We start from the raw sequence: 11252 nt of genomic DNA, 5'->3' as shown, positions 1-11252 counted from the left end.
TGTTAAAAGGATAATGTTTCTACAGAGCACATGCCACCATATACTGAGCTTCTCATTTTAATATAACATCAATGGTAGAGAATTGTGATGTTCCCAAACCTACTTTCAAAAACGCAGCTATCCATGCATAGGACCTTCAAGTCTGGCTACAGTGTTCAGGAGTAGATGAAACTTGTCCTCTGATTCTGTACAAGGTGCTTTTATTTAAATGAGCTGATATTAGCAAAAGGATTTAAGATGAAAGCCCTTTATCAGGTTGCACTTCCTGCCTATTTATTAATTTGCTGGATGTGTTAATACATGGGATTATTAGAAAGCAAGACTACTTTACACTACCCGTGTGACGTTGTGTGGTACTGATAGGACATGAATTAAACTGACTTTTGATTGGTTTATGCTACTATTAGGCTGCATCAGTGTCCTGAGTGGGGAAAATGCCCATTGGTCCCTAGCAGATCAGATTCAGGCATGGTTTTAATCTTTGCAAGTAAAAAAACTTGCCCTTTATCTTTGCCAATGAAGAACAATTACTCGGTTGAGGTACTGGCAAATGTCAGCACTAATTTTCTGAGAGACTAGTATGTAAATGACTATCTACATTGAATTTAAATTCACAAGTTCTTGATTATTGTACTGAAATTAAAATACATCCACGTTTAGATAAACTTCGTACATGTATGATGGATTCTGTAAAGTGAAATAAAATTAAACCTAGGATTACATTCAAATTGTATATCTGAATGCATTTCTGTGACTGACTACAGTCTGCTTTAAATGTGTGTTCAGTATTTAAATTCTGTGGTGGAACTGCCATAGTTAGTTTTTCAACAAAGCAATAAGATGGTATTTGTAAGAATTATTTTAAAACAATTTTATTTTTCACTTAAACATGTTTAATAAAATTGTTCACACATCCCTCCTCCGTTGTCCTCTTGGCATTTGTGAAGTCCTGTTTTTGATTACCTTGCACCGACCAGAGCTTGGGCACAATCTTCAAATTCACCGTGTATGAACCCTTGGCACCAATCCTGATTGTAAGGAGCAACTGTGGATTTGTATGGGTCACTATTTACTAAAATGTTAAAAAATTTCACTTCACATGCCGGTGATAATAGACCTGATTCTGAAATGCTGGAAAAATATTTTTGCTTATTGCTAATAGAAAATGTATTTAACTGAATTCAGGGTGAGTCTGCCATTCTCTAATAAAAATAAGTAATCCTGAAACATTTCTCAATGCTTTGTCCTAACTTGGCATTCAGATGTCATTGCCTGACTTGGGAGTGCTGTAACTGGAAGTGTTTTGTGCCTCTCAATATGCAGGCCTTAAAATACTAATAATACAGGTGGAGCAAGCACCCCTTGCCTGAAATGCATGGGGCCAGAAGTTTTTGGATTTTGAAATATTTGCATCTATAGTTACAAGAAAAGGTTTGTAATCCATTTGCAGTTACCTGGTTTTCTGCATTAATCGTGCATAAAATGTGATTTGATCTTCAAGTCAATAATAGACAAACACAATCTACCTAAATTAATAACACAAACCATTGTACTTCTCAGCAGTACTGAGTACACCATTTAAACAATCTCAGTATATGTTCAAAAACATGTGAACCTCTGAAGTAATGCCTTCTACAAAAGCTGTTTCAAAGGTACATTTAATGTCATAGAAGTGTATATACAATATACATCCTGAAATGCTTTTTCTTCACAAACATCCACGAAACAAGAGTGCCCCAAAGAATGATTGACATTTAAACATTAGTACCCCAAAGCCGTCCCCCCACTCCCCTCCCTCGCGGCAGCAAGCAACAATCCTTCCTCCCTCCCCCTACCAGCAAAATTACAGCATCAGCACCCACCACCGAGCACTCAAGTGTGAGCAAGGCAACAGTAAAGACAGACTTGCAGTACCCCAAAGACAAAGAACTCTGGTTTACGATGTTAAAAGTCCGTTGCATCACTTTTTTTCAAGCTCTGTGCCCAGAGACCTTGGGTCTCTGGGCACACAGCTATAGATCTTCCAACTCCCCTGAGTCGGGTGTTCCAATCAATGATGAGATTGGAGGTGTGGGTTGTACAGGTGCCCTGCCCTATTAAAAAAAGACACATGAAGTCAGGTTGCTGTCAGAGCCTGCTCTTCTCCAGAAAGATCTGTGTATATGCACCATGCTTCAATCAAAACAACTTTCAGAGGAACTTAGAATCGTAGAGATGCATGAAACTGGAAAAGGCCGCAAAAGCTTTTCTAAAGACCTGAGTGTTTATCAATCCACAGCAAGATAAATTATCTACAAATGGAGGAATTTCAGTACTATTGCTGCTCTTCCTAGGAGGAGTGGGTGTTCAGCAAAGATCACAATACGTAATGCTGAAAGAGGTGAAGAAGAACCCAGGGGTAACAGCAAAAGATCTGCAGAAATCTCCAGAAAGCACTAGATTTTTTTTTTCTCTAGAACTTGCTAAAGTCTCTGCTCACGTGTCCACTATAAGAAAAACATGCGAACAAGAATGGTGCTCATGGAGGAACACCATGGAGGAAACCATTGCTGTACAAAAAAAAAATTGCTGCACGTCTCAAGTTTGCAAAAGACCACCTGGATGTTCCACAATACTTCTGCGACATTGGTTCTGTGGACAGATGAAACGAAAGTTGAACTTCTTGTCAGAAATGCACACCACTATGTTTGGAGGTAAAAGGGCACTGCACACCAACACCAAAACCTCATGCCAACTGTGAAGCATGGTGGAAGGAGTGTCATGGTTTGGGGCTGCTTTGTTGCCTCAGGGCCTGGGCAGCTTGTAATTGTTGAAGGAACAATGAATTCAAAATTGTATTAAGACATTTTACAGGAGAATATCAGGTTAGCAGTCCATCACCTGAAGCTTAATAGAAGTTGGATGATGCAGCAAGACAATGATCTGAAACACAAGAGTAAATCAAAAACAGAATGGTTTAAAAAGAAAATTGGTGTTCTGAAATGCCCAAGTGTGAGTCCAGACCTTAACTCAATTGATATGCTGTGGCATGACCTGAAATATTGATGAACTGAAACAGTCTTGTATGGAGGAATGGTCTAAAATTCCTCATCGCCATTGTGTAATTCTGATCAGCAGCTATTAAATACAAGGGTTCACATACCTTTTTGAACCTAGACTGTTATTGTTAATATGGTGTACTCAGTATTAATGAGAAGTAGTACAATTGTTTGTGTTAATAGTTTGGGTAGATTTTGTTATTGTGACTTAAATGAAGATCAGACCACATGTTATGAGTAATTAATGCAGAAAACCAGGTTATTGCAAACTTTTTCTTGCAACTGTATATAATGAGATACCTTGGGGATGGGACCCAAGTGTAAGCACAAAATCCATTTACATTATGTATGCAGCTTATACATATTCCCTGAAGGTAGTTTTATATAATTTTTAATTTTGTTCATGCAACAACGTGTACAATGAAGCATCAGAAAGGTAAGCTGTCACTGTCCAGGTGAGCAATCAGTGCTTTTGGGCATCGCCATCTTCCTGACTGAATTTATGTGCTACTGGTAAGCAGTCTCTTGTCTCACTGTGTACTGTTGCAGCTGTTCAGTGTGTTAGATTTTCACCAGCAACAATCTTGGCAAACTGATCAATGAATTTCTCTGCTGCTTCATAGTCTGCAGACGTTTTATCACACAAATCTTTAAAAATTTAAAGCCATGCCTTCTCTTAAATTTCTGCAACCAACCTGCTGAATATTCAAAATTAATTTTCAGTTTGTTGTGATAGATCTTGTTTCACGATCAGCATTCTATTCATAGGTTCACTCTAGTGCTGACGAATCCACTCTTAATACACGATCAAATCATTTTTCATTTTATGCAGTGTTTTTCAATTTTGCATTAATTTCTGTTGAGGTCATTTCTCAGAACTGTCTGGTGCACAGAGACCTGAGCATCGCCTGGAAACTTCCCAATTGCGTTGTGGACTTTTGCATTTGTGACATCATGTCAGCAGTCAAAAAAAATAACGACTTTGGAGATTTTTGAATTTTGGAATTTCAGATCAACCTGTAAAAACTTAGTTATAGAGCACTTTTTATACAAATAATGTAGTTCAAAGTCCTTTAAAGTGGGACAAATTGTGAACATAAAAATAAAAGACAAAATGATGGTAGTTAAAAGCAAGGTTAAGTAAATAGGTTTTGAGCTGGCTTTTTAAAAGTGACAACTAACCCTGCATCCTTTATATTTTTAGTTATTGAGTTTCACAGCTTAGGAGTGTAGTTTTTTAAAAAAAAAGCTGACCTGCCAATTTTCTTTAGAAGGATATTGTCTAAACTTAAGAGACCAACAGAAGAAGACCCAAGAGATTGAGCAGGATTATAAAACAAGTGATTCTGTGATGTACCCTGGTCCCAGGCCATTGAGATCTTTAAAATCTAGTAAGAAAACATAAAAATCAACTCTGAAAGATACAGGAAGCCAATGAAAAGTAGTTAGGATGGGAGTGATGGGCTCCCTCATCGTAATTTTTGTTAAAAGTCTAGCAGCGATGTTCTGAATGAGTTAGTTTGTTGATAGATGGTTTTGGAAGGCCAGCAAAGTGTGTGTTGCTGTAATCTAGTCTATTCAATAAAAAGGCATGAATTAGTTTTTCAGCATCATTATGTGACAGCAACAGGTGTACCATTGCAATGTTTCTTAAATGTGGAAATATTTCTCTGGTCACTTTCTCCATGTGGGATTTAAAATTCAAATCTGAATAGGACAACATCTAGACTTGTTACTTATGACTTTACAAGGGGAGCCAAATTTGTCGAAGTTTATTTCTTTTGACTTTAGGACCAGCTGAAAGTATTTCAGTTTTATCTTCATTTAGTTTTAGGAAAAAAGTTAACAAATTTCATGACACATGCCAGTGATGAACCTGATTCTGAAATTACCATCAATCTACAGCAGTGGTCTCCAACCAACGGGCCTCAAAGCATGTGCTACTGGGCCGCAAGGAAACGATATGATTTGGTGATTAGAGTCAGCTGCACCTTTCCTCATTCCCTGTCAAGCCCACTGTTGAACTTGAATGCACGTGAGGTCATCAATCGGTATAACCTACAACTACTCGAGTAAAAAACAAAGTTTGTTTGAGAGTTTCTTTGGAAGAGATGGTAGGGGACATAAAAGGCCTAATGATGATGATAATGCAAAGACAGCTGAGGTCGAGACTGCAAAAAAAATAGAAAGCTTCCTTCAACAGAAAATACGACGAGTCGTGCATAAAATCGGGCTTTATTGCGACCAGTGACTCGCACGCTCTAAGCCCCCTGTGTGTGATACGTGGGGACAAGTTGTCTAATGAGGCAATGAAGCCCTCAAAACTGCTTCGGCACCTTGAGTCCAAGCACCCTGCACTTAAAGACAAACCCATTAAGTTTTCTGAGCGGAAAAAACGTGAGAAAGCGGGACAGAAGCAAGTGCTGAGAGCCACCACCTCCACAAATACTGCTGCTCTGAGAGCGTCGTACTTAGTGGCTAACCTTATTGCTAAGGCTAAAATGCCTTTCACTGTTGGTGAAGAATTGATTCTGCCTGCTGCCAAGGACATGTGCTGTGAAATGTTGGGAGAAGTTGCAGCTAACAAGATGGCACAGGTTTCTCTTTCAGCTATCAAGGAGAATCGATGACATAGCGGACGACATCGAAGAACAGTTATTGGAAGGGCTTAACGAGTCACCATGGTATGCTATCCAGGTCGACGAGTCTACCGATGTCGACAACAAGGCAATACTGCTGGTTTATGTGTGATATATATTTCAAGACGATGTGCACGAGGATATGTTGTGTGCACTGCCGCTGCCAACTAACACAACTGGGGCAGAACTATTCAAGTCTTTAAATGACTACATGCCAGGCAAACTGGACTGGTCATTCTGTGTTAGAATATGCACAGACGGGGCTGCAGCTATGACTGAACGGCTGTCTGGTTTCACTACCCAAGTCAAAGAGGTTGCTCCTGAATGCCAGGTCTACACACTGCGTCACACACAGGGAAATGCTGGCTCGCCGAAAAATGTCACCTGATCTTAACAGCGTATTGAGTGACATTGTTGAAGTTATCAATCACATCAAAGCAAAGCCCTTAACTCACATCTGTTTGAGCAGCTTTGCGAGGAAGTGGATGCAGAACACAATCGCTTTCTCTCACACACTGAAGTCAGGTGGCTATCAAGGGGGAGAACCCTGGCCAGAGTTTTTGAGTTAAGAGAGCAGCTACAGAGATTTCTTTCAGGAGAAAAGTCACCACTGACAGCACACTTCGGTGACGAGTAGTGGATAGCAAAACTCGCTTATCTGTGTGACATCTTCAACTTGCTCAATGAACTCAATTTGTCACTTCAGGGGAGAATGACAACTGTCTTCAAGTTGGCAGATAAAGTGTCTGCTTTCAAAGCCAAACTGGAACTGTGGGGACAGCGAGTGGACGGGGGCATATTTGACATGTTCCCAACACTAGCTGGGAATTTGGGAGAGACTGAGGCTGCACCGTCCTTCTCACAGCTGGTGCCCGGTCACCTATCCTCGCTGTCGGCAGAATTCGAGCATTACTTCCCAACTGCAAATGACCCAAGACATGCAAAGGAATGGGTCCGTGACTCATTTGTGAATGTCCCTGGTGAATCATCCATGTCAGCGCGGGAAGAAGATCAACTCCTCAAGCTTGCAAATGATGGTGGGCTAAAAAGTATGTTTGATACAACATCTCTGCCGGCATTCTGGATCAAAGTCAAGGCTGAATATCCTGAGATAGCCGCGAAAGCACTGAAAGTGTTGCTTCCATTTCCAACATCATATCTCTGTGAAGCGGGTTTTCTGCAATTAATGCAACGAAAACTAAATTGTGGAATAGACTGGACATAAGGAACCCACTTCGAATATCGCTGTCTCACATCACCCTCGATGGGACCGTCTTGTTGCAGGGAAACAAGCCCAGGGCTCCCACTGATTCAGCGATATTGGTGTGTTGCAATGATTTTATATGTTCATATGAGGAAAATATGCGCTGTGTGTTTAATATCCAAGCGTTCCTTAAAATGTTATGATGCTATTGACTTATAAGTGACTTATAATTGACTGATCACTATATTCATGCGAGGAAATTATGCGCTGTGTGTTTAATACTAAATTCGTTAGATAAAACCTTTTAGAAAGGAAATTGAGTGTATTAGCCACTTATAAGTGACTTCCAGTTTCACCTATATTCCGGTCATGATTAACACCTCTCCCCCCCACCCCCCCACGCCGTCGGCCGGTCCGCAAGAATATTGTCAATATTAAACCGGTCCGCGGTGCGAAGAAGGTTGGGGACCCCTGATCTGCAGGACATGATACCCAGGGACTTACAGTATATATTTTTTGTGACTCTGGAATGTAGAGGAGATGGGCTGGATGACTGGTGTTAGCATTAAGCTTAACACTGACACTATGTTCCACAACAATTTGTCATAATCCATGGCCCTTCTAGGGCCCAACACATTGAGGTAATCACAAAGAGGGCATGCCTGTGGCTCTACTTCATCAGGAGTTTGAGGAAATTTGTATGACACCAAATACTCTGGCAAATTTATACAGATTTATGGTGGAGAGCATTCTAACTGTTTGCATCATTACCTCCTACAGAGACTTTAATGCTAGAACCTGGAGATTTTTGTAGACTCAGCCAGTTCCATCATGGACGCAACCCTTCAGCCACTGAGGCCTTCAAGAGGCAGTGCCTCAGGAGGCCTGCGTCCATCATTAAAGATGCTCACCACCCAGCACACGCCCCCTACATGTTACCACCATCCAGGAGGAGGTACTCGAGCCTGAAGACCACACATGGTTTTAAGGACAGCTTCTTCCCCTCTGCCATCATATCTGTGAATAGTCCATCAACACTACCTTGTTATTGGTCTTCTGCACTATTTAGTTTTGCAACTTGATAATTTTTGTCTTGCAACTGCTGCAGAACAACAAATATCATAACATGCCAGGGATAATGAACCTGATTCTGATAGCAGTAACATTAAACGTAAATTGATAAACTTGAATGGTAGTCAATTATAAACAAAATGGCGGGCTCATACAAAATGTAAAGACCCACTGGCAAGCAGATCTCATTCATTTTGGGTGATCCCTTAATAATGCAGGCTCTGCTGCATGTAATAGCTTCTTTAATAGTACAAATATGATCAATATTGTATGATTCATTATACTCCCCTACATCATAACTAACAGAATTATATTTGAAATCACAGATAACTGTGATCCCAGCTCAATTTTTCTAGCACAGATTACATGCTTCTGTTAAGCGGTACCCCTCCTCCCACTGTAGGGCCCAGGTGTTGGCAAAAGTTAAGTTTAAGTAATAGGTCATCATATCCTAAGATGAAAATTGGAGACAGATGTAGGATAAAATCTGTAGTATACTGCTGGCATCTTCAAACAATATTCCGGTTTAAGGACAGATGTAACCACAGGTTACCTTTACTGGTAAATTGTTATTCATTGTTCTATGCAATATAAAACATTGACTTAATGCTGGCATGTCTCAACCCTTGCTCTGAACACACAGGAGACTGGTGTCAGAGTGCAACTGGTTTCTGTTTCTCTGGGCCTTGAAGGGGCCTGTTTTTAAAAAAAAAAATGCGACAAATGGTTTATAATCAAAATTGCTATGCTGTCATTCTTGCTGAAGGATGCGTTTGTGTGGATGTTAACATCAGCCTGGAGTTTGAGACCCAGCGCTGACCTCAGAATCAGACCATGCTCGTGGTTGAAGTATTGAAGGAAATATTTCACCCAGAAATTATTGCTGGTGTGATCTATTCTGGGTCAAACTGCTTTATGTGTTAAAACAGGGATCAGTCAATCTGATTTGCAGCCAGATATTCTTTCCACTTAGGTGCAATGATTCTGCTTGTACTGCCAGTCCATTCTTCTCACGTTCCTGAATGGTTTCTTTTAAAATGATGTGTGCTCAGCTCTGCCAGCTCAGATAATTTTTCTATCACTTTGCATTATCTGCAGCTTAATGTGAAAAAGACTAAGGAGCTGGTGGTAGACCTGAGAAGAGCTAAGGTACCGGTGACCCCTGTTTCCATCCAGGTGGTCAGTGTGGACATGGTGGAGGATTACAAATACCTGGGGATACGAATTGACAATAAACTGGACTGGTCAGAGAATACTGAGGCTGTCTACAAGAAGGGTCAGAGCCGTCTCTATTTCCTGAGGAGACTGAGGTCCTTCAACATCTGCCGGACGATGCTGAGGATTTTCTACGAGTCTGTGGTGGCCAGTATGATCATGTTTGCTGTTGTGTGCTGGGGCAGCAGGCTGAGGGTAGCAGACACCAACAGAATCAACAAACTCATTTGTAAGGCCAGTGATGTTGTGGGGATGGAACTGGACTCTCTCACGGTGGTGTCTGTAAAGAGGATGCTGTCCAAGTTGCATGCCATTTTGGTCAATGTTTCCCATCCACTACATAATGTACTGGTTGGGCACAGGAGTACATTCAGCCAGAGATTCATTCCTCCGAGATGCAGCACAGAGCATCATAGGAAGTCATTCCTGCCTGTGGCCATCAAACTTTACAACTCCTCCCTTGGAGGGTCAGACACCCTGAGCCAATAGGCTGGTCCTGGACTTATTTCCTGGCATAATTTACATATTACTATTTAATTATTTATGGTTTTATCACTATTTAATTATTTATGGTGCAACTGTAACAAAAACCAATTTCCCCCAGGATCAATAAAGTATGACTATGACTATGAGATGAACAAGAACAATGGGAAGGCCAGCAGCAGGAGCTTCAAAGTTCAAGGCACACTTATTATATGCATTATGCAACCTTGAGAATTGTCTCCTTACAGGCAGCCACAAGGTTGTACAGGGCAAATCAATATTGTGTTGCATTACAATGTTGAACTATCAAGCTGCTTTTAAAAGCCAGGTAATTTTCAATGGTGTTTTACGGACAGGTAGTAAAGAAGCACTGACAACAACTTGCAGTTCCTGGACCAGCTATTATCAGACAAAATGTACCTTTCAGAAAGGTGGGAGTTGAACTCACATCCACTGGCTCCACAACTCTGCATTTTGATAGTAAATGATATGGCCAGTAGCAGGTAGCTGGCTTTTTGGATGGGTATCATGGGTTCCCATTGCAGCATGGACCTTGATATCTGAATGAGAAGCAACAAGGTAATTCTCATCAAGCTATTTGTGTTTCTGAGACTGGTTTTCTTTCTTTATTGAAGGCACAGTTGGAATTCATGGCCATCTAGTAACTCACTGAAATGATCATTTTGTTTTGCATGGGTCCAAATAGTGATGTTAGTATAAAGTGTATCATCTTTTATGACGTATATACACGTTGCTCGAGTAACTTGACTGTATTCAGGATACAGTACAAACAGTAAATTTGGCAGGAAATTTCCACTAAATTCTTCCTTTAATCCAGGGTTTCCCATCCTGGACGCCTTGCTTAATGGTATTGATCCGTGGAATTAAAAAGTTTGGGAACCCCTGCTCTAATCAAATTATGATTTGGTCTAAATATGTCTCCCTTTAGGTTAATCTCTGTAGAATTATGATTTGCCCTTTTTCTTCTGAAGGATGATTGAAGGCAGGCACCGGCTTTCTTCCCATCAAATACACACATACGGGAGAGGGCCAATAACATCACAATGGATCCTACCCAGCCTGCCGTGGATTGTTTTCCCCACTCCCATCAGGGAGGAGGCTACGTAGCATCCACACCAGGATCACCAGCCTGAAAAGCAGTTACCTTCTCCAAGCAGTAAGGCTGATCAACACCTCCACCCACTAACTCCACCACTACTTTATTATTTCTAGTCAATCACCTTATGTACAGCCCAGCACCACTATATGGACATACAATCCATCTATTTATATATACTACCTTATGTATTTATTGTGTTTTTTATTAGTATTGTGTTCTTCCTCTTTCATTTTTTTTGTGCTGCATTGGATTTGGAGTAACAATTATTTTGTTCTCTTTTACACTCGTGTTTAATGTGATTTCCTGTATGAACTTGAATCCAATATGGAGTTGGCCCATTGACAGAAATCGAGGTCTGAGTTAATTGAGTTTGGATGAATTGGCATTTGTTGTGCTGGAGTTCATCTTAGCAACTATGGGTGGGGAAGAAGGAAGAGTTACGATCAATTTCTGGTTGTGGCTTCTGCAACCGGTGTTTTATT

General features: G+C 40.7%; 1 long non-coding RNA gene across 2 annotated transcripts in view; it reads right to left on the bottom strand.

The window, feature by feature from the left end:
* LOC140200366 (uncharacterized) overlaps nucleotides 1–11252 on the bottom strand; it is a 46108-nt gene that overhangs the window by 14733 nt on the left and 20123 nt on the right. The gene's annotated exons all lie outside the window — the stretch shown is intronic.

This window comes from Mobula birostris, chromosome 7 (genome assembly GCF_030028105.1).
Source record: "Mobula birostris isolate sMobBir1 chromosome 7, sMobBir1.hap1, whole genome shotgun sequence".
NCBI classification, from domain to species: domain Eukaryota; kingdom Metazoa; phylum Chordata; class Chondrichthyes; order Myliobatiformes; family Myliobatidae; genus Mobula; species Mobula birostris.
This window is presented reverse-complemented; position numbering and strand designations above follow the sequence as displayed.